The following is a 27,941-nucleotide window of genomic DNA, read 5'->3' as shown; positions in this document are numbered from 1 at the left end:
GTAGGGAGGAAGCTTCCAGATCACTTATATATGGAATAGCCTGAATCACGAATCCATAATATATGGTGACTTCTATATATTTCAATACAGTCTCACCACCTGGTTTTATTAGATGAACAATAGCAGAACAATAACCTGTATTGTGATCGAAATCTCTGAGGATTGCCTGGCCAACAATTTGTAAGTAGTACATCCCTTTCCTCACCTTCAGCATCAATGCATATTTTTTCCTGTTATTGACATTTTATGGCTATTCCTCATTGTCAGCTTGATTATATCTGAAGTGAAGAAACAATCCAGAATTGGAGGGCACACCTGTGATCCATATCTTAAGGCTGGAAGACACAGGTTTTTGATTTGGATCTTGAGGCATAGTGACCATGAAGAACTTAGGCCCAGGCAAGATAGTGCATACTTTTAATCTCAGGAGACTAAGGCAAGGAGATCTCTGAGTTCAAGATCAGCCTGGGATAAAACAATCCCAGATCCAGGCATGGTGGTGCATCTGGGCCACACCTTCTCCTGGAGGCCTACATAAATACATTGAAAGAAGGAAGATTCAGTCTTCTTCACCTGCTTGCACTTGCCAGCACATTTGTTAGAACCTACTTCTACAGAAGATCAGCTAAAACAACTAGACTCATGGGATTGAGCAATTACTAGATTCTTGGACTTCCCATCCACAGACTATAAGTCATTACAATCAACTTCCTCAATACAGAGACATTTCATAAGTTAAGTGACTCTAGAGAGCCCTGACTAATACATGTACTTATTAAAATTAGTGAACCAATACTAACAATTAATTATAATGAAGATCAGTGACTGCTGTGTGTGTCATTTTGTACTGTACAACTCAGGAGGGTTCAACAACTGTAGCATGTCATTATGGACCATTTCAGTGCTATGTGGAATGCTTCTAACTTTGTAAAAATACCTAACACTGTATCCATTCTTCCCTCCCAACAGAAAACTTCAGCAAATCACCAATCTTTTAGTGATGTAGTTTTGTTTTTACCAGAATTTTATTTATTATTGAAATCATGCCATTTATAGCTTTTTTCAGACTGCCCCCTTTGTTTCAGTAATATGCATTTAAAATCCTTGTACATATTTCCATAGATTTGTGGCTCATTTATTTAGACATATAGGTAATATTTCCCTTTATGGATGCTCAACAGCTTATCTGTTCACTTATAAAGTATATCTTGGGGAGAGAGAGCTCACCGCCGAGACAGGTGGGCACTCCTGAGACTGCAGAGCAGAAGAGACCACCAACACTGCCCACCCCTGCCCACATCCCTGGCCCAAGAGAAACTGTATATGGCCTCTGGGTTCCCTTGGATAAGGGCACAGCAGCAGCAGGTCCCCTGCGTCTGAGACACCTCCAGAACATGAAGGGACTGACCAGATAAACAGTTCTCTGCACCCAAATCCCGAAAGAGGGAGAGGTAAACCTTCAGAGAGGCAGACACGCCTGGGAAACCAGAAGAGACTACATTCTGCCCACATTACTGATTCCAGAGGAAAACACCAAACGCCATCTGGAACCCTGGTGCACGGAAGCTCCCAGAAAGGGCGGCGCAGATCTTCCTGGTTGCTGCCCCTGCGGAGAGCTCATAAGCAACACCCCATGAGCAAACTTGAGCCTCGGGACCACAGGTAAGACAAACCTTCCAGCTCCAAGCAACCTGCCTGGTGAACTCAGGACATAGGACTACAAGAACAGCTGAAGACCTGTAGATAGGAAAAACTACACTCCCAAAAGCAAAACACTCTGTCCCAATAACTGGCAGAAAGAAAACAGGAAAACAGGTCTACAGCACTCCTGACACACAGGCTTATAGGACAGTCTAGCCACTGTCAGAAATAGCAGAACAAAGTAACACTAGAGATAATCTGATGGCGAGAGGCAAGCGCAGGAACCCAAGCAACAGAAACCAAGACTACATGGCATCATCGGAGCCCAATTCTCCCACCAAAGCAAACACGGAATATCCAAACACACCAGAACAGCAAGATCTAGTTTCAAAATCATATTTGATCATGATGCTGGAGGACTTCAAGAAAGAAATGAAGAACTCCCTTAGAGAAACACAGAAAAACATAAATAAACAAGTAGAAGCCTATAGAGAGGAATCACAAAAATCCCTGAAAGAAATCCAGGAAAACACAATCAAACAATTGAAGGAATTAAAAATGGAAATAGAAGCAATCAAGAAAGAACACATGGAAACAACCCTGGATATAGAACACCAAAGGAAGAGACAAGGAGCCGTAGATACAAGCATCACCAACAGAATACAAGAGATAGAAGAGAGAATCTCAGGAGCAGAAGATTCCATAGAAATCATCGACTCAACAGTCAAAGATAATGTGAAGCAGAAAAAGCTACTGGTCCAAAACATACAAGAAATCCAGGACTCAATGAGAAGATCAAACCTAAGGATAATAAGTATAGAAGAGAGTGAAGACTCCCAGCTCAAAGGACCAGTAAATATCTTCAACAAAATCATAGAAAAAAACTTAACTAACCTAAAAAAAGAGATACCCATAGGCATACAAGGAGCCTACAAAACTGCAAATAGATTGGACCAGAGAAGAAACTCCTCCTGTTACATAATAGTCAAAACATCAAATGCACAAAATAAAGAAAGAATATTAAAAGCAGTAAGGGGAAAAGGTCAAGTAACATATAAAGGCAGACCTATCAGAATCACACCAGACTTTTTACCAGAGACTATGAAAGCCAGAAGAGCCTGGACAGATGTCATACAGACCCTAAGAGAACACAAATGCCAGCCCAGGTGACTGTATCCTGCAAAACCCTCAATTAACATAGATGGAGAAACCAAGATATTCCATGACAAAACCAAATTTACACAATATCTTTCTACAAATCCAGCACTACAAAGGATAATAAATGGTAAAGCCCAACGTAAGGAGGCAAGCTACATGCTAGAAAAAGCAAAAAACTAATCGTCTTGCAACAAACCAAAGAGAAGAAAAGCACACAAACATAAACTCACATCCAAATTTGAATATAACAGGAAGCAATAATCACTATTCCTTAATATCTCTCAACATCAATGGCCTCAACTCCCCCAATAAAAAGACATAGATTAACAAACTGGTTACACAATGAGGACGGTGCATTCTGCTGCCTACAGGAAACACACCTCAGAGACAAAGACAGACACTACCTCAGAGTGAAAGGCTAGAAAACAACTTTCCAAGCAAATGGTCGGAAGAAGCAAGCTGGAGTAGCCATTCTAATATCAAATAAAATCAATTTTCAACCAAAAGTCATCAAAAAAGATAAGGAAGGACACTTCATATTCATCAAAGGAAAAAGCCACCAAGATGAACTCTCAATCCTAAATATCTATGCCCCAAATACAAGGGCACCTACATACGTAAAAGAAACCTTACTAAAGCTCAAAACACACATTGAACCTCACACAATAATAGTAGGAGACTTCAACACCCCACTCTCATCAATGGACAGATCATGGAAACAGAAATTAAACAGAGACATAGACAGACTAAGAGAAGTCATGAGCCAAATGCACTTAACAGATATTTATAGAACATTCTACCCTAAAGCAAAAGGATATACCTTCTTCTCAACTCCTCATGGTACTTTCTCCAAAATTGACCATATAATTGGTCAAAAAACGGGCCTCAACAGGTACAGAAAGATAGAAATAATCCCATGGGTGCTATCAGACCACTACAGCCTAAAGCTGGTCTTCAATAACAATAAGGGAAGAACGCCCACGTATGTGGAAATTGAACAATGCTCTACTCAACGATAACCTGGTCAAGGAAAAAATAAAGAAAGAAATTAAAACTTCTTAGAATTTAATGAAAATGAAGGTACAACATACCCAAACTTATGGGACACAATGAAAGCTGTGCTAAGAGGAAAACTCATAGCTCTGAGTGCATGCAGAAAGAAACAGGAAAGAACATATGTCAGCAGCTTAAAAGCCCACCTAAAAGCTCTAGAACAAAAAGAAGCAAATACACCCAGGAGGAGTAGAAGGCCAGAAATAATCAAACTCAGTGCTCAAATCAACCAAGTAGGAACAAAAAGAACCAAAAAGTTGGTTCTTTGAGAAAATCAACAAGATCGATAAACCCTTAGCCAGACTAATGAGAGGACACAGAGAGTGTGTCCAAATTAACCTAATCAGAAAAGAAAAGGGAGACATAACTACAGATTCAGAGGAAATTCAAAAAATCATCAGATCTTACTATAAAAGCCTATATTCAACAAAACTTGAAAATCTGCAGGAAATGGACAATTTCCTAGACAGATACCAGGTACAGAACTTAAGTCAGGAACAGATAAACCAGTTAAACAACCCCATAACTCCTAAGGAAATAGAATCAGTCATTAAAGGTCTCCCAACCAAAAAGAGCCCAGGTCCAGATGGGTTTAGTGCAGAATTCTATCAGACCTTCATAGAAGACCTCATAGCAATACTATCCAAACTATTCCACAAAATTGAAACAGATGGAGCACTACCGAATTCCTTCTATGAAGCCACAATTACTCTTATACCTAAACCACATAAAGACACAACAAAGAAAGAGAACTTCAGACCAATTTCCCTTATGAATATCGATGCAAAAATACTCAATAAAATTCTGGCAAACCGAATTCAAGAGCACATCAAAACAATCATCCACCATGATCAAGTAGGCTTCATCCCAGGCATGCAGGGATGGTTTAATATACGGAAAACCATCAACCTGAACCATTATATAAACAAACTAAAAGAACAAAACCACATGATCATTTCATTAGACGCTGAGAAAGCATTTGACAAAATTCAACACCCCCTCATGATAAAAGTCTTGGAAAGAATAGGAATTCAAGGCCGATACCTAAATATAGTAAAAGTCATATACAGCAAACCAGTTGCTAATATTAAACTAAATGGAGAGAAACTTGAAGCAATCCCACTAAAATCAGTGACTAAACAAGGCTGCCCACTCTCTCCCTACTTATTCAATATAGTTCTTGAAGTTCTAGCCAGAACAATCAGACAACAAAAGGAAATCAAGGGGATTCAGATTGGTAAAGAAGAAGTCAAAATATCACTATTTGCAGATGATATGATAGTATATTTAAGTGATCCCAAAAGTTCCACCAGAGAACTACTAAAGCTGATAAACGACTTCAGCAAACTGGCTGGGTATAAAATTAACTCAAATAAATCAGTAGCCTTCCTCTACACAAAAGAGAAAGAAGCCAAGAAAGAAATTAGTGAAACAACACCCTTCATAATAGACCCAAATAATATAAAGTACCTCGGTGTGACTTTAACCAAGCAAGTAAAAGATCTGTACAATAAGAACTTCAAGACTCTGAAGAAAGAAATTGAAGAGGACCTCAGAAGATGGAAAGATCTCCCATGCTCATGGATTGGCAGGATTAATATAGTAAAAATGGCCATTCTACCAAAAGTGATCTACAGATTCAATGCAATCCCCATCAAAATACCAATCCAATTCTTCAAAGAGTTAGACAGAACAATTTGAAAATTCATCTGGAATAACAAAAAACCCAGGATAGCTAAAACTATCCTCAACAATAAAAGGATTTCAGGGGCAATCATTATCCCTGAACTCAGGCAGTATTACAGAGCAATAGTGATAAAAACTGCATGGTATTGGTACAGAGGCAGACAGATAGACCAATGGAACAGAATTGAAGACCCAGAAATGAACCAACACACCTATGGGCACCTGATTTTTGACAAAGGAGCCAAAACCATTCAATGGAAAAAAGATAGCATTTTCAGCAAATGGTGCTGGTTCAACTGGAGGTCAACATGTAGAAGAATGCAGATCAATCCATGCTTATCACCCTGTACAAAGAATAAGTCCAAGTGGATCAAGGACCTCCAAATCAAACCAGATACACTCAAACTAATAGATGACAAAGTAGGGCAGCATCTGGAACACATGGGCACTGGAAAAAATTTCCTGAACAAAACACCAATAGCTTATGCTCTAAGATCATGAATCGACAAATGGGATCTCATAAAACTGCAAAGCTTCTCTAAGGCAAAGGACACTATGGTTAGGACAAAATGGCAACCAACAGATTGGGAAAAGATCTTTACCAATCCTACAACAGATAGAGGGCTTATATCCAACATATACAAAGAACTCAAGAAGTTAGACTGCAGGGAGACAAATAACCCTATTAAAAATGGGGTTCAGAACTAAACAAAGAATTCACAGCTGAGGAATGCCAAATGGCTGAGAAACACTTAAAGAAATGTTCAACATCTTTAGTTATAAGGGAAATGCAAATCAAAACAACCCTGAGATTTCACCTCACACCAGTGAGAATGGCTAAGATCAAAAACACAGGTGAAAACAAATGCTGGCGAGGATGTGGAGAAAGAGGAACACTCCTCCATTGCTGGTAGGATTGCAGACTGGTAAAACCATTCTGGAAATCAGTCTGGAGGTTCCTCAGAAAATTGGACATTGAACTACCTGAGGATCCAGCTATACCTCTCTTGGGCATATACCCACAAGATGCCCCAACATATAAAAAAGACACATGCTCCACTATGTTCATAGCAGCCTTATTTATAATAGCCAGAAGCTGGAAAGTCCCAGATGCCTTTCAACAGAGGAATGGATACAGAAATTGTGGCACATCTACACAATGGAATATTACTCAGCTATCAAAAACAATGACTTTATGAAATTCGTAGGCAAATGGTTGGAACTGGAAAATATCATCCTGAGTGAGGTAACCCAATCACCGAAAAACACACATGGTATGCACTCATTGATAAGTGGCTGTTAGCCCAAATGCTTGAATTACCCTAGATGCCTAGAACAAATGAAACTCAAGACAGGTGGTCAAAATGTGAATGCTTCACTCCTTCTTTAAAAGGGGGAACAAGAATTCCCTTGGCAGGGAAGAGAGAGGCAAAATTAAAACAGATACAGAAGGAACACCCATTCAGAGCCTGCCCCACATGTGGCCCATACATATACAGCCACCCAATTAGACAAGATGGATAAAGCAAAGAAGTGCAGGCTGACAGGAGCCGGATGTAGATCTCTCCTGAGAGACACAGCCAGAATATATCAAATACAGAGGCGAATGCCAGCAGCAAACCACTGAAATGAGAACAGGACCCCCGTTGAAGGAATCAGAGAAAGAACTGGAAGAGCTTGAAGGGGCTCAAGACCCCATATGTACAACAATGTCAAGCAACCAGAGCTTCCAGGGACTAAGCCACTACCGGAAGACTATACATGGACTGACCCTGGACTCTGACCTCATAGGTAGCAATGAATATCCTAGTAAGAGCACCAGTGGAAGGGGAAGCCCTTGGTCCTGCTAAGACTGAACCCCCAGTGAATGTGATTGTTGAGGGGAGGGCGGCAATGGGGGAAGGGTGGGGAGGGGAACACTCATAAAGAAGTGGAGGGGGAGGTATTAGGGGGATGTTTGCCCGGAAACCGGGAAAGGGAATAACATTCGAAATCCAAATAAGAAATACTCAAGTTAATAAAAAATAAAATAAAAAATATAAAGTATATCTTGGTTACTTTTCATTTTGGACAACCAAGATGGAATGTAGTTTTCAACTCACTGGGCAGGTAAGTAGCACCATGCCTGTTGCATTCTCTGATTGGCTCATGTTCAACACTGTAAGAAACATTGGATCACCTTCTAAAGCAGCATACTATTCTGAATTCACAGACACTGTGTGTGTGTGTGTGTGTGTGTGTGTGTGTGTGTGTGTGTGTGTGTGTGTGTGTGCGTGCGTGCGTGCATGCATGTACCTGTGTTCCACATCCTCTCCAGAGATGATTGTCTGCAGTTTTGGGGTTATCAGTCCTTCAGGGGGAGGATGGTAGTCTTTCTTCTTTTGTGGTGTTCACTTTCCTCTGCATATCATAACTACAGTCATATGCTGGTTCGCAAGTGCTCAACCACAGAGCAGCATCTACATGTGGGCTTAATGACTTTACTGACTTCTAAGAATAAGGCTTGGTTGTGCATTTTTCTACTGATTCCTGAGTTACTGGGATAAGGTCTTAATGTTTTCTTCTGTTCCATTTGTACTCAAGGTTCATTGATTTGTTGTGAAGGTGTATCTTGTCTTCCCTTTCTAGTATGAGTGTCTTTCCTCTCTCCTTTGTGCTTAACTTGGTAAGAGGTTTGTCTATTGTACTCAAATTTCCAAAGAAAGTTCTTTTGGATTCCTGATTTTATACACTAAGTCCTTGTCGTCAGTGTCTGTGCAATCTTCTGTCTTCAGCTGATTTTTAACCACTTATGTTGACCTCAGTTTCTCTTTTTGATTCTGGTTTAAATTTTGTTGCTTTTAGAACCTTCTTACCCACTACATTCTAGATTTTCATTTTAATACTGTTTTTGTTACAACCCACCAAATTTACCACACTCCTCTCTCTCTTTCTCACTTTTTTTCTCTCTCTCCCCATCTCTCTCACTCCCCTTCTCTCTCCGTCTTCTTTCTTTCTCTTTATTGTTTTTCTTAAGTGGATAGATTTATTTTAGTGCCCTTGTTAATATTGATTTTTTTTGTTTTGTCTTTTAAGTATTTTAAATATTTAAATTTGTTATTTATTCTTTTTTTTTCTTTTTTTTTTGATTTTTTTTTTATTAACTTGAGTATTTCTTATATACATTTCGAGTGTTATTCCCTTTCCCGGTTTCCGGGCAAACATCCCCCTCCCCCCTCCCCTTCCTTATGGGTGTTCCCCTCCCAACCCTCCCCCCATTGCCGCCCTCCCCCTATAGACTAGTTCACTGGGGGTTCAGTCTTAGCAGGACCCAGGGCTTCCCCTTCCACTGGTGCTCTTACTAGGATATTCATTGCTACCTATGGGGTCAGAGTCCAGGGTCAGTCCATGTATAGTCTTTAGGTAGTGGCTTAGTCCCTGGAAGCTCTGGTTGCTTGGCATTGTTGTACTTTTGGGGTCTCGAGCCCCTTCAAGCTCTTCCAGTTCTTTCTCTGATTCCTTCAATAGGGGACCTATTCTCAGTTCAGTGGTTTGCTGCTGGCATTCGCCTCTATATTTGCTGTATTCTGGCTGTGTCTCTCAGGAGCGATCTACATCCGGCTCCTGTCGGTCTGCACTTCTTTGCTTCATCCATCTTGTCTAATTGGGTGGCTGTATATGTATGGGCCACATGTGGGGCAGGCTCTGAATGGGTGTTCCTTCAGTCTCTGTTTTAATCTTTGCCTCTCCCTTCCCTGCCAAGGGTATTCTTTTTCCTCATTTAAAGAAGGAGTGAAGCATTCACATTTTGATCATCCGTCTTGAGTTTCGATTGTTCTAGGGATCTAGGGTAATTCAAGCATTTGGGCTAATAGCCACTTATCAATGAGTGCATACCATGTATGTCTTTCTGTGATTGGCTTAGCTCACTCAGGATGATATTTTCCAGTCCAACCATTTGCCTACGAATTTCATAAACTCGTTGTTTTTGATAGCTGAGTAATATTCCATTGTGTAGATGTACCACATTTTCTGTATCCATTCCTCTGTTGAAGGGCATCTGGGTTCTTTCCAGTTTCTGGCTATTATAAATAAGGCTGCGATGAACATAGTGGAGCACGTGTCTCTTTTATATGTTGAGGCATCTTTTGGGTATATGCCCAAGAGAGGTATAGCTGGATCCTCAGGCAGTTCAATGTCCAATTTTCTGAGGAACCTCCACACTAATTTCCAGAATGGTTTTACCAGTCTGCAATCCCACCAACAATGGAGGAGTGTTCCTCTTTCTCCACATCCTCGCCAGCATCTGCTGTCACCTGAGTTTTTGATCTTAGCCAATCGCACTGGTGTGAGGTGAAATCTCAGGGTTGTTTTGATTTGCATTTCCCTTATGACTAAAGATGTTGAACATTTCTTTAGGTGTTTCTCAGCCATTCGGCATTCCTCAGCTGTGAATTCTTTGTTTAGCTCTGAACCCCATTTTTAATAGGGTTATTTGTTTCCCTGTGGTCTAACTTCTTGAGTTCTTTGTATATTTTGGAAATAAGGCCTCTATCTGTTGTAGGATTGGTAAAGATCTTTTCCCAATCTGTTGGTTGCCGTTTTGTCCTAACCACAGTGTCCTTTGCCTTACAGAAGCTTTGCAGTTTTATGAGATCCCATTTGTCGATTCTTGATCTTAGAGCATAAGCCATTGGTGTTTTGTTCAGGAAATTTTTTCCAGTGCCCATGTGTTCCAGATGCTTCCCTAGTTTTTCTTCTATTAGTTTGAGTGTGTCTGGTTTGATGTGGAGGTCCTTGATCCACTTGGACTTAAGCTTTGTACAGGGTGATAAGCATGGATCGATCTGCATTCTTCTACATGTTGCCCTCCAGTTGAACCAGCACCATTTGCTGAAAATGCTATCTTTTTTCCATTGGATGGTTTTGGCTCCTTTGTCAAAAATCAAGTGACCATAGGTGTGTGGGTTCATTTCTGGGTCTTCAATTCTATTCCATTGGTCTATCTGTCTGTCTCTGTACCAATACCATGCAGTTTTTATCACTATTGCTCTGTAATACTGCTTGAGTTCAGGGATAGTGATTCCCCCTGAAGTTCTTTTATTGTTGAGGATAGCTTTAGCTATCCTGGGTTTTTTGTTATTGCAGATGAATTTGCAAATTGTTCTGTCTAACTCTTTGAAGAATTGGATTGGTATTTTGATGGGGATTGCATTGAATCTGTAGATTGCTTTTGGTAAAATGGCCATTTTTACCATATTAATCCTGCCAATCCATGAGCATGGGAGATCTTTCCATCTTCTGAGGTCTTCTTCAATTTCTTTCCTCAGTGTCTTGAAGTTCTTATTGTACAGATCTTTTACTTGCTTGGTTAAAGTCACACCGAGGTACTTTATATTATTTGGGTCTATTATGAAGGGTGTCGTTTCCCTAATTTCTTTCTCGGCTTGTTTCTCTTTTGTATAGAGGAAGGCAACTGATTTATTTGAGTTAATTTTATACCCAGCCACTTTGCTGAAGTTGTTTATCAGCTTTAGTAGTTCTCTGGTGGAACTTTTGGGATCACTTAAATATACTATCATGTCATCTGCAAATAGTGATATTTTGACCTCTTCTTTTCCGATCTGTATCCCCTTGATCTCCTTTTGTTGTCTGATTGCTCTGGCTAGAACTTCAAGAACTATATTGAATAAGTAGGGAGAGAGTGGGCAGCCTTGTCTAGTCCCTGATTTTAGTGGGATTGCTTCAAGTTTCTCTCCATTTAGTTTAATGTTAGCAACTGGTTTGCTGTATATGGCTTTTACTATGTTTAGGTATGGGCCTTGAATTCCTATTCTTTCCAGGACTTTTATCATGAAGGGGTGTTGAATTTTGTCAAATGCTTTCTTAGCATCTAATGAAATGATCATGTGGTTCTGTTCTTTCAGTTTGTTTATATAATGGATCACGTTGATGGTTTTCCGTATATTAAACCATCCCTGCATGCCTGGGATGAAGCCTACTTGATCATGGTGGATGATTGTTTTGATGTGCTCTTGAATTCGGTTTGCCAGAATTTTATTGAGTATTTTTGCGTCGATATTCATAAGGGAAATTGGTCTGAAGTTCTCTTTCTTTGTTGTGTCTTTGTGTGGTTTAGGTATAAGAGTAATTGTGGCTTCGTAGAAGGAATTCGGTAGGGCTCCATCTGTTTCAATTTTGTGGAATAGTTTGGATAATATTGGTATGAGGTCTTCTATGAAGGTTTGATAGAATTCTGCACTAAACCCGTCTGGACCTGGGCTCTTTTTGGTTGGGAGACCTTTAATGACTGCTTCTGTTTCCTTAGGAGTTATGGGGTTGTTTAACTGGTTTATCTGTTCCTGATTTAACTTCGATACCTGGTATCTGTCTAGGAAATTGTCCATTTCCTGAAGATTTTCAAATTTTGTTGAATATAGGTTTTTATAGTAAGATCTGATGATTTTTTGAATTTCCTTCGAATCTGTAGTTATGTCTCCCTTTTCATTTCTGATTTTGTTAATTTGGACACACTCTCTGTGTCCTCTCGTTAGTCTGGCTAAGGGTTTATCGATCTTGTTGATTTTCTCAAAGAACCAACTTTTGGTTCTGTTGATTCTTTCTATGGTCCTTTTTGTTTCTACTTGGTTGATTTCAGCTCTGAGTTTGATTATTTCCTGCCTTCTACTCCTCCTGGGTGTATTTGCTTCTTTTTGTTCTAGAGCTTTTAGGTGTGCTGTCAAGCAGGTGACATATGCTCTTTCATGTTTCTTTCTGCAGGCACTCAGCGCTATGAGTTTTCCTCTTAGCACAGCTTTCATTGTGTCCCATAAGTTTGAGTATGTTGTATCTTCCTTTTCATTAAATTCTAAAAAGTTTTTAATTTCTTTCTTTATTTCTTCCTTGACCAGGTTATCATTGAGTAGAGCATTGTTCAATTTCCACGTATATGTGGGCATTCTTCCCTTATTGTTATTGAAGACCAGTTTTAGGCCGTGGTGTCCGATAGCACGCATGGGATTATTTCTATCTTTCTGTACCTGTTGAGGCCCGTTTTTTGACCAATTATATGGTCAATTTTGGAGAAAGTACCATGAGGAGCTGAGAAGAAGGTATATCCTTTTGCTTTAGGATAGAATGTTCTATAAATATCCGTTAAGTCCATTTGGCTCATGACTTCTCTTAGTCTGTCGACATCACTGTTTAATTTCTGTTTCCATGATCTGTCCATTGATGAGAGTGGGGTGTTGAAATCTCCCACTATTATTGTGTGAGGTGCAATGTGTGTTTTGAGCTTTAGTAAGGTTTCTTTTACGTATGTAGGTGCCCTTGTATTTGGGGCATAGATATTTAGGATTGAGAGTTCATCTTGGTTGATTTTTCCTTTGATGAATATGAAGTGTCCTTCCTTATCTTTTTTGATGACTTTTAGTTGGAAATTGATTTTATTTGATATTAGAATGGCTACTCCAGCTTGCTTCTTCTGACCATTTGCTTGGAAAGTTGTTTTCCAGCCTTTCACTCTGAGGTAGTGTCTGTCTTTGTCTCTGAGGTGTGTTTCCTGTAGGCAGCAGAATGCAGGGTCCTCGTTGCCTATCCAGTTTGTTAATCTATGTCTTTTTATTGGGGAGTTGAGGCCATTGATATTGAGAGATATTAAGGAATAGTGATTATTGCTTCCCGTTATATTCATATTTGGATGTGAGGTTATGTTTGTGTGCTTTCATTCTCTTTGTTTTGTTGCCAAGACGATTAGTTTCTTGCTTCTTCTAGGGTATAGCTTGCCTCCTTATGTTGGGCTTTACCATTTATTATCCTTTGTAGTGCTGGATTTGTAGAAAGATACTGTGTAAATTTGGTTTTGTCATGGAATATCTTGGTTTCTCCATCAATGTTAATTGAGAGTTTTGCTGGATACAGTAATCTGGGCTGGCATTTGTGTTCTCTTAGGGTCTGTATGACATCAGTCCAGGATCTTCTGGCCTTCATTGTTTCTGGCGAGAAGTCTGGTGTGATTCTGATAGGTCTCCCTTTATATGTTACTTGACCTTTTTCCCTTACTGCTTTTAATATTCTTTCTTTATTTTGTGCGTTTGGTGTTTTGACAATTATGTGACGGGAGGTGTTTCTTTTCTGGTCCAATCTATTTGGAGTTCTGTAGGCTTCTTGTATGTCTATGGGTATCTCTTTTTTTAGGTTAGGGAAGTTTTCTTCTATGATTTTGTTGAAGATATTTACTGGTCCTTTGAGCTGGGAGTCTTCACTCTCTTCTATACCTATTATCCTTGGGTTTGATCTTCTCATTGAGTCCTGGATTTCCTGTATGTTTTGGACCAGTAGCTTTTTCCGCTTTACATTATCTTTGACAGTTGAGTCAATGATTTCTATGGAATCTTCTGCTCCTGAGATTCTCTCTTCCATCTCTTGTATTCTGTTGGTGAAGCTTGTATCTACAGCTCCTTGTCTCTTCTTTTGGTTTTCTATATCCAGGGTTGTTTCCATGTGTTCTTTCTTGATTGCTTCTATTTCCATTTTTAATTCCTTCAACTGTTTGATTGTGTTTTCCTGGAATTCTTTCAGGGATTTTTGCGATTCCTCTCTGTAGGCTTTTACTTGTTTATTAATGTTTTCCTGTGCTTCCCTAAGTGTGTTCAGGTCTTTCTTGAAGTCCTCCAGCATCATGATCAAATATGATTTTGAAACTAGATCTTGCTTTTCTGCTGTGTTTGGATATTCCATGTTTGTTTTGGTGGGAGAATTGGGCTCCGATGATGGCATGTAGTCTTGGTTTCTGTTGCTTGGGTTCCTGCGCTTGCCTCTCGCCATCAGATTATCTCTAGTGTTACTTTGTTCTGCTATTTCTGACAGTGGCTAGACTGTCCTATAAGCCTGTATGTCAGGAGTGTTGTAGACCTGTTTTCCTCTCTTTCAGTCAGTTATGGGGACAGAGTGTTCTGCTTTCGGGCGTGTAGTTTTTCCTCTCTACAGGTCTTCAGCTGTTCCTGTGGGCCTGTGTCTTGAGTTCACCTAGCAGCTTTCTTGCAGCAGAAAATTTGGTCTTACCTGTGGTCCCGAGGCTCAGGTTTGCTCGTGGGGTGCTGTCCAGGGGCTCTCTGCAGCGGCAGCAACCAGGAAGACCTGTGCCGCCCCTTCCGGTGCACCAGGGTTCCAGATGGTCTTTGGCTTTTTCCTCTGGCGTCCGAGATGTGTGTGCAGGGAGCAGTCTCTTCTGGTTTCCCAGGCCTGTCTGCCTCTCTGAAGGTTTAGCTCTCCCTCCCACGGGATTTGGGTGCAGAGAACTGTTTATCCGGTCTGTTTCCTTCAGGGTCCGGCGGTGTCTCTGGCAGGGGTCCTGCCGCTCCTGGGCCCTCCCCCACGGGAGCCCAGAGGCCTTATACAGTTTCTTGTTGGACCAGGGATGTGGGCAGGGGTGAGCAGTGTTGGTGGTCTCTTCCGCTTTGCAGCCTCAGGAGTGCCCACCTGACCAGGCGGTTGGGTCTCTGTTAATATTGATTTTTAAAGTACTTCTCTTGACATTTCTTTTTTAACCTTTGTTATCTTTAATAGTTTATGCTTTAGTACCTGAGCATTTTGAATTTTTCCTTTTCAATTAGTGATAAATTTGGAAATTCTCATCCAACTTTACCTCAAATATTTCTTTTTTCCCTATCTTTGCTTCAATCTGCTGCTCTAATTGTGTATTTATGTGTATGGCTCTTACAATTGAATAACATTACATATATTCTCATTAATTATGTAGGTTTTCTCTTGTTTTCCATTTGGAAGTTTTCCATTGGATTCTGGTAGTGAACCTGTAGCTTCAAGTGTGTTTGTGTTTTCTGTGTGCTCAGTCTTAGAATCTTCAATGGGATCCTTTGTATTTGTTAGAGAGTTTTAATCCTGGTATTTCCTCTCTAAGTCCACAATTCTATGCATTTATATTATATCTGTTATTTCACATATTCTATGAGAATATTTACCATTTTAATTACAGGTATTTAAATGTTTCCCTTATGATTTTTCATATTATCTTCTATATCTTGAATATTTTTTACCTTTCATGGGCCTTTACTTTATCATTTTGTTAATAGAAATAGAATGAAAATATAATATTACAAATAATTACAACACATAAAGGTGAGAGATGAACAATTGGAACCAGTTTTTCATTTCTCAAGAATAGAAATCAAGGTGTTTTATTTAATATTTATCTTTGCCAATGGGATAAAGCCTATTATGTGTTACTTGTGTGATGACAAATGTGTGTGGTTCACTCCCTTAGGACCATTTCTTACTGATAACAAATAGAGACAATGTGTCTTCTCCTTGCCCAGGCTCCCAAGACAAGCTTATAGTGCTTATCATTGGTTGTCACCTGGTTGTAAGAAGTTTAAAGGCATTGAGGCCCAACTAACATTGAAGGAGAGCCATAGGGTTGGTTTAGGGAGAGAAAAAAAGAGGCTACTTGTCAGACCAAATGATGAGAGACATCTCACAAAGCACATTACTCAAAGGATTGACATGCATTTGCCAACAATTCTATGTACAGGAAGCCTCAGACCTCTCAATCATTTGATAAGGCTTCTTCAAGTCACAGACTTTGGCCTGGAAGGCACTAGTCTAGGAAAGAGATACAGTCTTAGTATTGGCAGATGACTTTGGAGTCTCTTCCCTTTGTCACAAACCAGATTATCACTTCCATCAATAAGAATGTGGGAAAGGTAAGACTTTCTTCCCAGAGCTTATTCTCCTCAACATTGTTAATTGCTTTTCTTTTTTTAATTTTATTTTCCTAGGATATGTTAAGTATTTACATTTCAAATGTTATCCCTTTGCCCTCTCTCCAATAGCCCCTCTCGCTCTTCTAAGAGGCTGCTCCCAACCACCCACCCACTCCCACCTCCACGCCCTGGCATTCCCCTACATTGGGGAAATGAGCCTACATAGGACCAAGGGCTTTTACTCCTATTTATACCAGACAATGCCATCCTCAGCTACATACATGGCTGGAGTCATGGGCCCCTCCATGTGTACTCATTGGTTGGTGTTTAGTCCCTGGAGCTCTGGTTGGTTGGTATTGTTGTTCTTATGGGGTTGCAAGCCCATTCAGCTCCTTGAATCCTTTCTCTAACTCCTCCATTGTGGATCCTGTTCTCAGTTCAATGGTTGGCTGCTAGCATTCACCTCTGTATTTGACATGCTCTGACAGAGCCTCTCAGGAAACAGCTATATCAGACTCCTATCAGCAAGCACTTCTTGGCATCAGCAATATTGTCTGGGTTTGGTGGCTATATGTATATGGGCTGGATTCCCAGGTTGGACAGGCTCTGAATGGCCACTCCTTCAATCTCTGCTCCAAACTCTGTCTCTGTATTTCCTCCTGTGAGTATTTTTGTTCCACCATCTAAAAAGGACTGAAGCATCTGTACTTTGGTTGTCCTTCTTGAGCATCATATGGTTTCTAGATTGTGAGATGCACATCAGATGCTCATATCTTCAATTTTCTTTTCAGGACCACTAATGGAGGGCTCTTAAGTGTGGGTCCAATTGGCCTAACCTGGTGGACTGACATCACAGAAGAGATCAGAAGTGACCACATTCTAACAACATCTTGTGACACCATAAAACTTAACCTGAATTTTCTTATTGTCATCATTACCCTGGTTGGGATGGCGGGAAATGCAATGGGGCTGTGGCTCCCCAGCTTCCACATGCACCTTCTCTGTCTACCTCCTCAACCTGGCTGGAGCTGACTTTCTCTTCCTCTGCTTTCAGAATGTGCATTCTCTGCAAGTTATCATCAACATGTTTCACTCCATCTTTATACCAAGCTTTTTCAACTTTTCTTACCTTGCAGGTCTAAGCATGCTCAGTGCCATTAGCACTGAGCGTTGCCTGTCTGCCCTGTGGCCGATATGGTACTGCTGCCGAAGAACAAGAAACACATCTGCTGTCACGTGGGTCCTGCTATGGGCCTTGTCCCTGGTGTTGAGTATCCTGCAAGGGGAGGCATGTATGGCTGTCTTTAAAGGTTTTGGTCATGGTTGGTGTAAGAAAATGGATTCAATTATTTTTGCTTGGTTAACTCTTCTATTTGTGGTTCTCTTGGGGTCCAGCCTGGCTTTGCTGCTAAGAGTTGTCTGTGGCTCACACAGGATTCCTGTAACCAGGCTATGTGTAGCCATTGCTCTCACAGTGTTAATCTACCTATTCTTTGGTTTATCCTATGAGATCAACTAGTTTCTCTTACTTTGGGTAGATATTTATGTCATTTCACCTTGCAATGTTTATGAAATAACAGTGTTCCTATCCTGTGTTAACTCCTGTGCAAACCCCATTATTTACTTCCTTGCTGGCTCCATTAGATACTACAGAGTCCAGAGACAGAATCTGAAGCTGCATTTGCAAAGAGCCTTGCAGGACACTCCTGATGAGGGAAAAGGTAGAGAAGGGGGTCCTTGTGGAAATCCAGAAGATCAGGAAATAGTCTAGTTTAGCAGCTATGAGCAGCTTAGATCAGACAAAAGTGCCTTTGAGATACAACCTTGCCTTTATCAGTGTAATTTATTTTCATAACCTTCTTCAGTTATTCATATAACCTTAAATCGGTTGAGTAAATAATCAGTCTTTTGAAACTTGAGTGATACAGGGCTTGCTAAACAAATACTGACTTCAATGTCCCTGGATTGTTGTACTCAGAAATTCACCAACTCCTTGCGGTGTTAACCTTATATTAACTCTAGGATCCATGGCTGCTCTCACTGTTGACAAATTCCTTCTTAGGTAGGAAGTAAAGGAAGATTTGTATTTCTTTGTCATTACACCTAACACTTATTGAATGAATGTTGTATTTTGCACCAATTTTTATTTTCACAATGATGATCTTCCTATTCTTTGGATTGTCCTATGGGAATGATTGATTCTTCTTAGAGGGGATTATGAATGTTTATAGCATTTCACCTTCCAATGTTTATTAGATGACAGTTTTCTTATCCTGTATTAACAGCTGCATCATCATATTAGAAGAGCTAAATAGGATATATGATGTTCTTGGTCTCCTTTAATTTCTGTTGGATTTGAAATGCTTCTGCAACTTAATATATAATTCCTGAAAAAATCATCTGGACAATGTTCTAGTTTCTTTTTCCAGTGGATTGATAAAACACTTTGACAAATTTTTGAGAAGAATGGATTTTTCTGGCTTACACTTCTAGGTCTAAGTCCATCACTGAGGAAGTCGTATCCAGAACTCAAGCAGGACATGGAGCAGTAACTACGGAGAACACTACTCACTGGCTCACTTTCTGGATTCACCACTGTTCATGTTTAGCTAGTTTTATTATACAGCTCAAGCCCTTCTGGTTAAGAATCATACCAGTCACAGTGGACTTGGCCATAACCCAATCTGATCAAGATAATTCCCACATGGAGGCTTCTCTTCTCAGCCCATTCCAATCTGACAACTGAAGGTATCCAGGACAGTCCATCCCTTGCCAAGTTGACACAGAAGCATATCACTGTTAAACCATACTCTTGTCCTCTAAAACCTAGTAGCATCATGCTATAAAAATAATTCAATTCTCCTTCCACCTCTCCTGCCACCTTCATCACTCTAGCATCTCCTAACTCATACAAGTAAGATTTCGTTCCCCAACCCATCTCCCCTGCTCGATGAGTCCTCTGGCCAAGCCAAGTTTCTCTAAATAGGCTTTATCCCAAGAGGACCTCCATTCTTCTACCACTTCTCACCCTAGTTACATCAAACCTGAGACTCCTGAACCATACATGTAAGCTTCCCTTCCCCCTCCCATCTTCCCTACTAGATGAGCCCACTGGGCCAAGCCAACCTATTCTGAGCAAGCTGATATCCCAGAGTGACCCTCCATTCTTCCACCACTTCTCCTCAACCTTTGTCACACCTGTGACTCCTGAACCATACATGTAAGCTTCCTTTCCCTGACTCATCTTCCCTGCTCTCCGACCCCTCTGGGCCAAGCCAAGCTGTCCTGAGCATCCTGCTAGCCTGTTAGGATCCCCATTCTCCTGCTGCCTCTCAGCCCACCTTCGACTGACCAGCAGCTCCTGAACCATAAAGAACTACAGGTCTAGAACCATACAGCACAAAAATACTGATCAGAGGCCTGCCACATCAAGGTCATCAAGGTTCACTCCCCTCCTAATACCAACTACATCAAGAACATGCAGGGAACAAAATTATCCAGATGGCTAAAGGCCCTCAAAAGAAAACAATCAACAAAAGCTAGGCTAAAATGAAACCTCCAGAATACAGCTACCTGAATCAAACCCTTAAAGAAATACAGGAAAATACAATTAAACATATAAAGGTCTTTAAAGAGGAATACCGGAGGACCCAACTGTATCACTCCTAGGGATATACCCAAAAGATGCTCCAACCTATAACAAGGACACATGTTCTACTATGTTCATAGCAGCCTTATTTATAATAACCAGAAGCTGGAAAGAACTCAGATGTCCTTCAACAGAGGAATGGGTACAGAAAATGTGGTACATTTACACAATGTATCTATTAAAAACAATGACTTCATGAAATTCTTAGGCAAATGGATGGAACTAAAAAATACAATTATGAGTGAGGAAACCCAGTCACAAAATAACACACATGGTATGCATGATATTAGCCCAAAAGCTCAGGAATACCCAAGATACAATTTACAGACCACATGAAGCTCAAGAAGCAGGAAGAGCTAAGTGTGGATGTTTCAGTTATTCTTAGAAGGGGGAATAAAAATATTTACAGGAGGAAATACAGAGACAAAATGTGAAGTAGAGACCGAAAGAAAGGCCACCCAGAGACTGCCCCACCTAGGGATCCATCCCACATACAGTCACCAAATGCAGACACTATTGTGAATGCCAAGAAGTACATGCTGATATAGCTGTCACCTGAGAGGCTCAGCAAAAGCCTGAAAAATACAGAGGTGGGTGTTTGGATGCTTTAAGCAAACCATTGGACTGAGAAGGGAGTCCCCAATGGAGGAGTTATAGAAAGGACTAAAGGAGATTAATGGGTTTGCTACCCCATTAGGAAGAACAACAATCAACCAACCAGACACCTCAGAGCTCCAGGAACCAACAAAAGAGTACACATTGAGCAACCCATGACTTCAGCCACATATGTAGCAGAGGATGGCCTTAACGGGTATCAATGGGAGGAGAGACGCTTTGTTCAACTGGAGGTCAGCATGTAGAAGAATGCAAATCAATCCACTCTACTCACCATGCACAAAGCTTAAGTCCAAGTGGATCAAGGACCTCCACATCACACGAGATACACTCAAACTAATAGAAGAAAAAGTGGGTAAGAGTCTCGAACACATGGGAACTGGAAAAAATTCCTGAACAAAACACCAATGGCTTATGCTCTAAGATCAAGAATCGACAAATGGGACCTCATAAAACTGCAAAGCTTCTGAAAGGCAAAAGACAGTGTCATTAGGACAAAATGGCAACCAACACATTGGGAAAAGATCTTTACCAACCCTACATCTGATAGAGGGCTTATATCCAAAATATACAAAGAATTCAAGAAGTTAGACTTCAGAGAGCCAAATAACCCAGTTGACAATGGGGTACAGAGCTAAACAAAACATTCTCAGCTGAGGATTATCAAATGGCCAAAAAAGCACCTAAAGAAATGTTCAACATCCTTAATCATCACAGAAAGGCAAATCAAAACAACCCTGAGATTCCACCTCACACAAGTCAGAATGGCTAAGATCAAAAACTCAGGTGACAACAGATGCTAGTGAGGATGTGGAGAAAGAGGAGCACTCCTCCATTGTTGGTGGGATTGCAAACTGGTACAACCATTCTGGAAATCAGTCTAGAGTTCCTCAGAAAATTGGACATTGCACTACCTGAGGACCCAGCTATACCTCTCCTGGGCACATACCCAAAAGATGCTTCAACGTACAACAAAGACACATGCTCCACTATGTTCATAGCAGCCTTATTTATAATAGCTAGAAGCTGGAAAGAACCCAGACACCCTTCAAAAAAGGAATGGATTCAAAAAATGTGGTACATCTACACAATGAAGTACTACTCAGCTATCAAAAACAATGACTTCATGAAATTCATAGGCAAATGGAATGAACTAGAAAATACCATCCTGAGTGAGGTAACTCAATCACAGAAAAACACACTTGATATGTACTCATTGATAAGTGGATATAAGCCCCAAAACTGGAACTATCCAAGAAGCAATCCACAGACCACAGGAAGCTCAAGAAGAAGGATGACCAAAGTGTGGATGTTCCCACTCCTTAAAAGGGAAAAAATATCCATAGGAGGAGATATGGAGCAAAGCTTAGAGCAGCGACTGAAGGAACGGCCATTCAGAGCCTGCCCCACATTTGGCTCATATATATGCAGCCTCCAAAACTAGATAAGATTGATGAAGCTAAAAAATGCATGCTGAAAGGGACTGTTTATAGATCTCTCCTGAAAGACACATCCAGAGCTTGTCCTATACAGAGGTCAATGCTAGCAGCAAACCACTGAACTGAGAACAGGACCCCCTTGGGGAGAATTAGAGGAAGTATTGAAAGAGTTGAAGGAGCTTGCAACTCCATAAGAACAACAATGCCAACCAACCAGAACTTCCAGAGATTAAACATGTATTGACTCAGGGCTCCAACTGCATATGTGGCAGAGAATAGCCTTGTTGTGGCACCAGTGGAAGGGGAAGCCCTTGGTCCTGCCAAGGTTGGACCCCCCAGGGCAGGGAAATATGGAGGGGGCATACAGGGAATGGATGGAGGGAATACCCGTATGGGGGAAGGGGAGGGTCTTATGGACAAGAAACTGGGAAAGGGAGTAACATTTGAAATGTAAATAAATATATCTAATAAAAAATAAATAAAAAAATTAAAAAGAGCACAGGTGCCAAACAAAACTATTATACCCAGAAAAAACTCTCAATCACCATATGTGGAAAAAAACTAGATATTTCAAGACAGATCCACATCCAAACAATAGCTATCTACAAATGCAGCCTTACAGAAAAATACTTGAAGAAAAAATCCAACCCAAGGTGAATAACTACATTCAACAAAATCTAGGGACAGTCATTGCAGTACATTGAGCTCCACAGAGACATCACTGGGACAAGCTGGAGCTGAGCAGGCACTGGGCAACTCTGTGCCTCACAGAAGAAAATCAATTAAACATAGGCAAAGGAGATCCTAAGAAGCAGGGGGCCAAATGTCCTCATATTCATTCTTTATGCAAACCACCAGGAGGAGCACAGGAAGAAGCACCTGGATGCTTCTATCAACTTCTCAGAGTTCTCCAAGAAGTGCTCAAAGAGGTGAAAGGCCATGTCTGCTAAAGAAAAGGGGAAATTTTGAAGATATGGCAAAGGCTGACAATGCTCATTATGAAAGAGAAATGAAAACCTTCATCCTCCCCAAAGGGGAGACCAAAAAGAAGTTCAAAGACCCCAATGCATCCAAGAGGCCTCCTTCAGCCTTCTTCTTGTTCTTTTCAGAATACTGCCCAAAAATCAAAGGTGAGCATCCTGGCTTAACCTTTTGTGTTGTGGCAAAGAAACTAGGAGAGATGTGTAACAACACTGCTGCAGATGACAAGCAGCCCTGTGAGAAGGCTGCTAAGCTGAAGGAGAAGTATGAGAAGGAACAAGAAACACACACACACACACACACACACACACACACCACCACCACCACCACCACCACCACTACCACCACCACCACCACCACCACCACCACCATCAAAATACAAACGTAAATAACAATCACCAGTCATTAATACCTCTCAATATCAATGGACTCAATTCTCCAATCTTCTAATACTTTGTTTTATTGCTTTGATCGGTCTGTGAGTCTATCACACTGACTTCATTCAGTTTTCACTGAGGCTTCCTCTGTGTCTTCTCACATTGGGATCATGTATTATTAATGCCAATTCACTATGGATGTTCCATTCTTTCCTCATTCACTTACCTGTACAGAACATTTTGTACACTTCTAGATGAGTCACTGAGATTCAATATTGCAAACTTTCTTTTATAATGCTTCCGAGGTGCTAACAATTGTTCCCAGGGCCTTATACAGGGTAAGTAAGTGCTCTGCAAATGAGCTTCAGCCATGATGCTTTCGAGAAGCTTTAAGTGGAGTGACTACTTTTATTAGTTTGATGAATTCTAAATATCATGTCTACTGTACTTTAGGATAAGCATCTCTCTTGTACTTTTAGAAAGTTTCACCTGGGTTAGTAAGTACCGTAGTATTTTTTTCACCCACATTATATGAGCATTCCAGCTACATCTTCTCAGCAGGAGTTAGTGCCACCTGTGTTTTTACATACTACTGGACATATTCTAATGTCTTAATGTGTTCATTTTTGTTTTTATTTTACTGTTAATGAATATCAAAAATCTTTCCTTCAACATATTTGGCATTGCTAGATCTTATTTTTAAAAAGATTAATCTTAAAATGTGCATGTTTGTGTGGGGGGGGGGGACTATGCAGACTTATGTGGCCATGAGTTCAGGTGAGTAAACAGAACAGAAGGTATCTGATTCCCTCAAGCTGGAGTCACAGGTTCTTGTGAGTTACCTTATTTGCTGGAGGTGAACCAAGGCTCTTAAACACTGGGCTATTCATCCAAACTGAGACCATATCCCCTAAGCTTTGCCCACTAAAATATTCACAAAATTTTACAAAGCCACTATCTTTAAAAGCAATCACAAATCCCATGAACTACAGGGGAGGGAAAAGTTCAGTCACATCCAAATCATGGTATTTATCCTAGAGCCTGCAAAATTGTCCTTTTCAATTTTAACTGAAATCACATTTTTTTACTTTGGTTATTTTTATTTTTTTAACATTTCAAATGTTGCCCCCCTTCCTGGTTTCCCCTCCACAGCCCCCATCCCATCCCCTCCTCCACTTTGCTCTCCTACCACCTACCCACTCCCAACTCACCCTTCTAGCATCCCTATTTGCTGGGGCATCAAGCCTCCACAGGACCAAGGGCCTCCCCTCCCACTGATATCAGATCAGGAAATTCTCTGCTACATATGTAGCTGGAGCCATGGATCCCTTCATGGATAATCTTTGGTTGGTGGTTTAGTCCCTGGGAGCTGTGTGGGGGTGAGGGGCTCTGGTTGGTTCATATTGTTGTTCTTCCTATGAGGTTGCAATCCCTTTCAGCTCCTTCAGTCTTTCCCCTAACTCCTCCATTGTGTCCCCAGGCTCAGTCTGATGATTGGCTGTGAGTACCTGCATCTGTATTGGTCAGATGCTGGCAAAGCTTCTCAGGGTACAGCCAATACCAGGCTCCTGCCAGCAAGCACTTCTTGGCATCAGGAATAGTGACTGATACTAAATAACTCCCAGGAACTAAACTACCATCCAAAGAGTACACATGAACAGACCCATGGCTCCAGCTGCATATGTAGCAGAGGAAACCTTGTTAGGCATCAATGGGAAGAGAAGCATTTGAACCTGCCAAGGCTTGATGCCCCAGTATAGGCAAATGTCAGGGCAGGGAGGTGGTAAGGGGTGGGTTGGTAGGGAAATACCCCCATAGAATCAGGGGAAGGGGGGATGGTATAGGGGATTTGTGGATGGGAAACTGGGAAAGGAATAACATGTGAAATATAAATTTAAAAATCCAATAAAATAAACAAAACATAAATATACAAAGAATCAACAAACCCATGAGCTGGTTCTCGGAGAAAATCAACAAAATAGATAAATCCTTAGCCAGACTAACCAGAGAGCACAGGGAGAATATCCAAATAAGCAAAATCAGAAATGAAAAGGGAGGCATAACAACAGAATCTGAAGAAATTCAAAAAATCACCAGATCCTACTACAAAAGCCTATACTCAACAAAACTGGAAAATCTGGAGGAAATTGAAATTTTTCTAGACAGATATCAGGTACCAAAATTAAATCAGGTTCAGATAAACCACCTGAACCATCCCCTAAAGAAATAGAAGAAGTCATTCAAAGTCTACCAACAAGCAAAAAGCCCAGGACAAGATGGGTTTAATACAGAATTCTATCTGACCTTCAATGAATACCTAATACCAATATTCTTCAAACTATTGCACAAAATAGAAACAGAAGGAACATTAACCAATTCATTCTATGAAGCCACAATTATACTTATATCTAAACCACACCGAGAATCTACAAAAAAGAGAATATCAATCCTATTATCCTCATGAATATCAATGCAAAAATACTCAATAAAATTCTCACAAACAAAATCCAAGAATACATCAAAATGATCATTCACCATGATCAAGTAGGCTTCATCCCAGGGATGCTGGGATGGTTCAATATATGGGAATCCATCAATGTAATCTATCATATAAACAAACTCAAAGAAAAAAACTACATGATCATCTCATTAGATGATGAGAAAGCATTTGAGAAAACTCAACCCCCATTCATGATAAAGGTCTTGGAATGATCAGGAAATCAAGGCCCAGACCTAAACATAGTAAAAGCAATATGCTATACCCCATTTTTAATAGGATCATTTGTTTCTCTGGAGTCTAACTTCTTGAGATATTTGTATATTTTGGATATTAGCTCTCTATCAGATGTAGGGATGATAAAGATCATTTCCCAATTGCAGTTTTGTCCTATTGACAGTGTTCTTTGACTTACAGGAGCTTTTTAATTTTATGATGTCCCATTCATTTATCTGAGTTGATCTGAGTGCCAGGGATGCTGGAGTTAAAAATTAAGTAGCACAATTGATTAAAACATTAAGAACAAAATGGGAAATCATAGAAAGTGAAACTGATTATGCAATAAGAACATTTACATTGTAAGGACATCAATAGAAAACAAACTTCATGGAAACTCGCTGATCCCGGCCCACAGCTCCCTGCTCTCAAACCCCATGGGAAAGAGATTTCATCGCCCAGACAGGTGGGCACTCCTGAGACTGCAGGGCAGGAGAGACCTCCAGTACTGCCCACCCCTGCCCACATCCCTGGCCCAAGAGGAAACTGTATAGGGCCTCTGGAAACAGGAAGATAGGGGCACTGAACGCTGCAGTCCAGACAGCTCCCAGATCTGAAGCAACCTGGTCAAACAGCTCCCTGTACCCAAATCCCTTGGGAGGGAGAGAGCTAAATCTTCAGAGGAGAAGAAATTACACCCTGCCCACATTTCTGACTCTGGAGGAAAGTGCCTAGCACCATCTGGGCCCCTTGTGCACAGGGAGCCAAGAAAAGGCGAAAAGGCGGGCAGGCCCTTCTGGCTGCTGCCCTCACAGAGAGCTGAAACACAGACCCAAGGAGCAAATTCAGGCCAGAAACCAGAGGTAAGACCAACTTTTCTTCTCCAAGCAACCTGCCTGGTGGACTCAGGACACACGCCCAAAGGAACAGCTGAAGACCAGTAGACAGGAAAGACTACATGCCTGAAAGCAGAACACTCTGATCCCATAACTGGCTGAAAGAAAACCGGAAAACAGGTCTACAGCACTCCTGACACACAGGCTCATAGGACGGTCTAGCCACTGTCAGAAATAGCAGAACAAGGTAACACCAGAGACAACCTGATGGCAAGAGGCAAACACAGGAACTCAAGCAACAGAAACCAAGACTACATGGCATATTGGAGCCCAAATCTCCCACCAAAGCAAACACTGAATACCCAAACACACCAGAAAAGCAAGATCTTGATTTTAAATCACATTTGATCATGATGATGGAGGACTTCAAGAAAGACATGAAGAACTCCCTTAGAGAAATGCAGGAAAACAAAAATAAATAAGTAGAAGCCTATAAAGAGGAATCACAAAAATCCCTGAAAGAATTACAGGAAAACACAATCAAACAGATGAAGGAATTAAAAATGGAATTAGAAGCAATAAATAAAGATATAAATAATCCCATGCATCCTATCAGAGCACCACAGAATAAGGCTGGTGTTCAAGAACAATAAGGGAAGAACGCCCACATATACATGGAAGTTGAACAATGCTCTACTCAACCATAACTTGGTCAAGGAAGAAATAAAGAAAGAAATTAAAGACTTCTTAGAATTGAATGAAATGAAGGTACAACATACCCAACTTATGGGACACAATGAGGGCTGTATTAAGAGGAAAACTCATAGCTCTGAGTGCCTGCAGAAAGAAACAGGAGAGAGGATACATCAGCAGCTTGACAGCACACCTAAAAGCTCTAGAACAAAAATAAGCAAATGTACCCAAGAGGAGTAGAAGGCAGGAAATAATCAAACTCAGGGCAGAAATCAACCATGTAGAAACGAAAAGGACTATAACAAGAATCAACAGAACCAAAAGCTGGTTTTGAGAAAATCAACAAGATAGATAAATCCTTAGCCAGACTAACCAGAGGGCACAGACAGTGTGTCCAAAT

General features: G+C 40.7%; 2 pseudogenes; both read left to right on the top strand.

Moving 5' to 3' along the window:
* Window positions 1–16,227: 16,227 nt before the first annotated feature.
* Mrgprb4-ps1 (MAS-related GPR, member B4, pseudogene 1) lies at window positions 16,228–18,009 on the top strand (annotated as a pseudogene).
* Window positions 18,010–18,019: 10 nt separating this feature from the next.
* On the top strand, window positions 18,020–23,196 carry Hmgb1-ps32 (high-mobility group box 1, pseudogene 32; annotated as a pseudogene).
* The last annotated feature ends 4,745 nt before the right edge of the window (window positions 23,197–27,941 follow it).

Source organism: Rattus norvegicus, chromosome 1 (genome assembly GCF_036323735.1).
Source record: "Rattus norvegicus strain BN/NHsdMcwi chromosome 1, GRCr8, whole genome shotgun sequence".
In the NCBI taxonomy this organism is placed as follows: Eukaryota; Metazoa; Chordata; class Mammalia; order Rodentia; family Muridae; genus Rattus; species Rattus norvegicus.
Note: the sequence above shows the minus strand (reverse complement) of the source record. Positions and strands in the feature narration are given on the sequence as shown.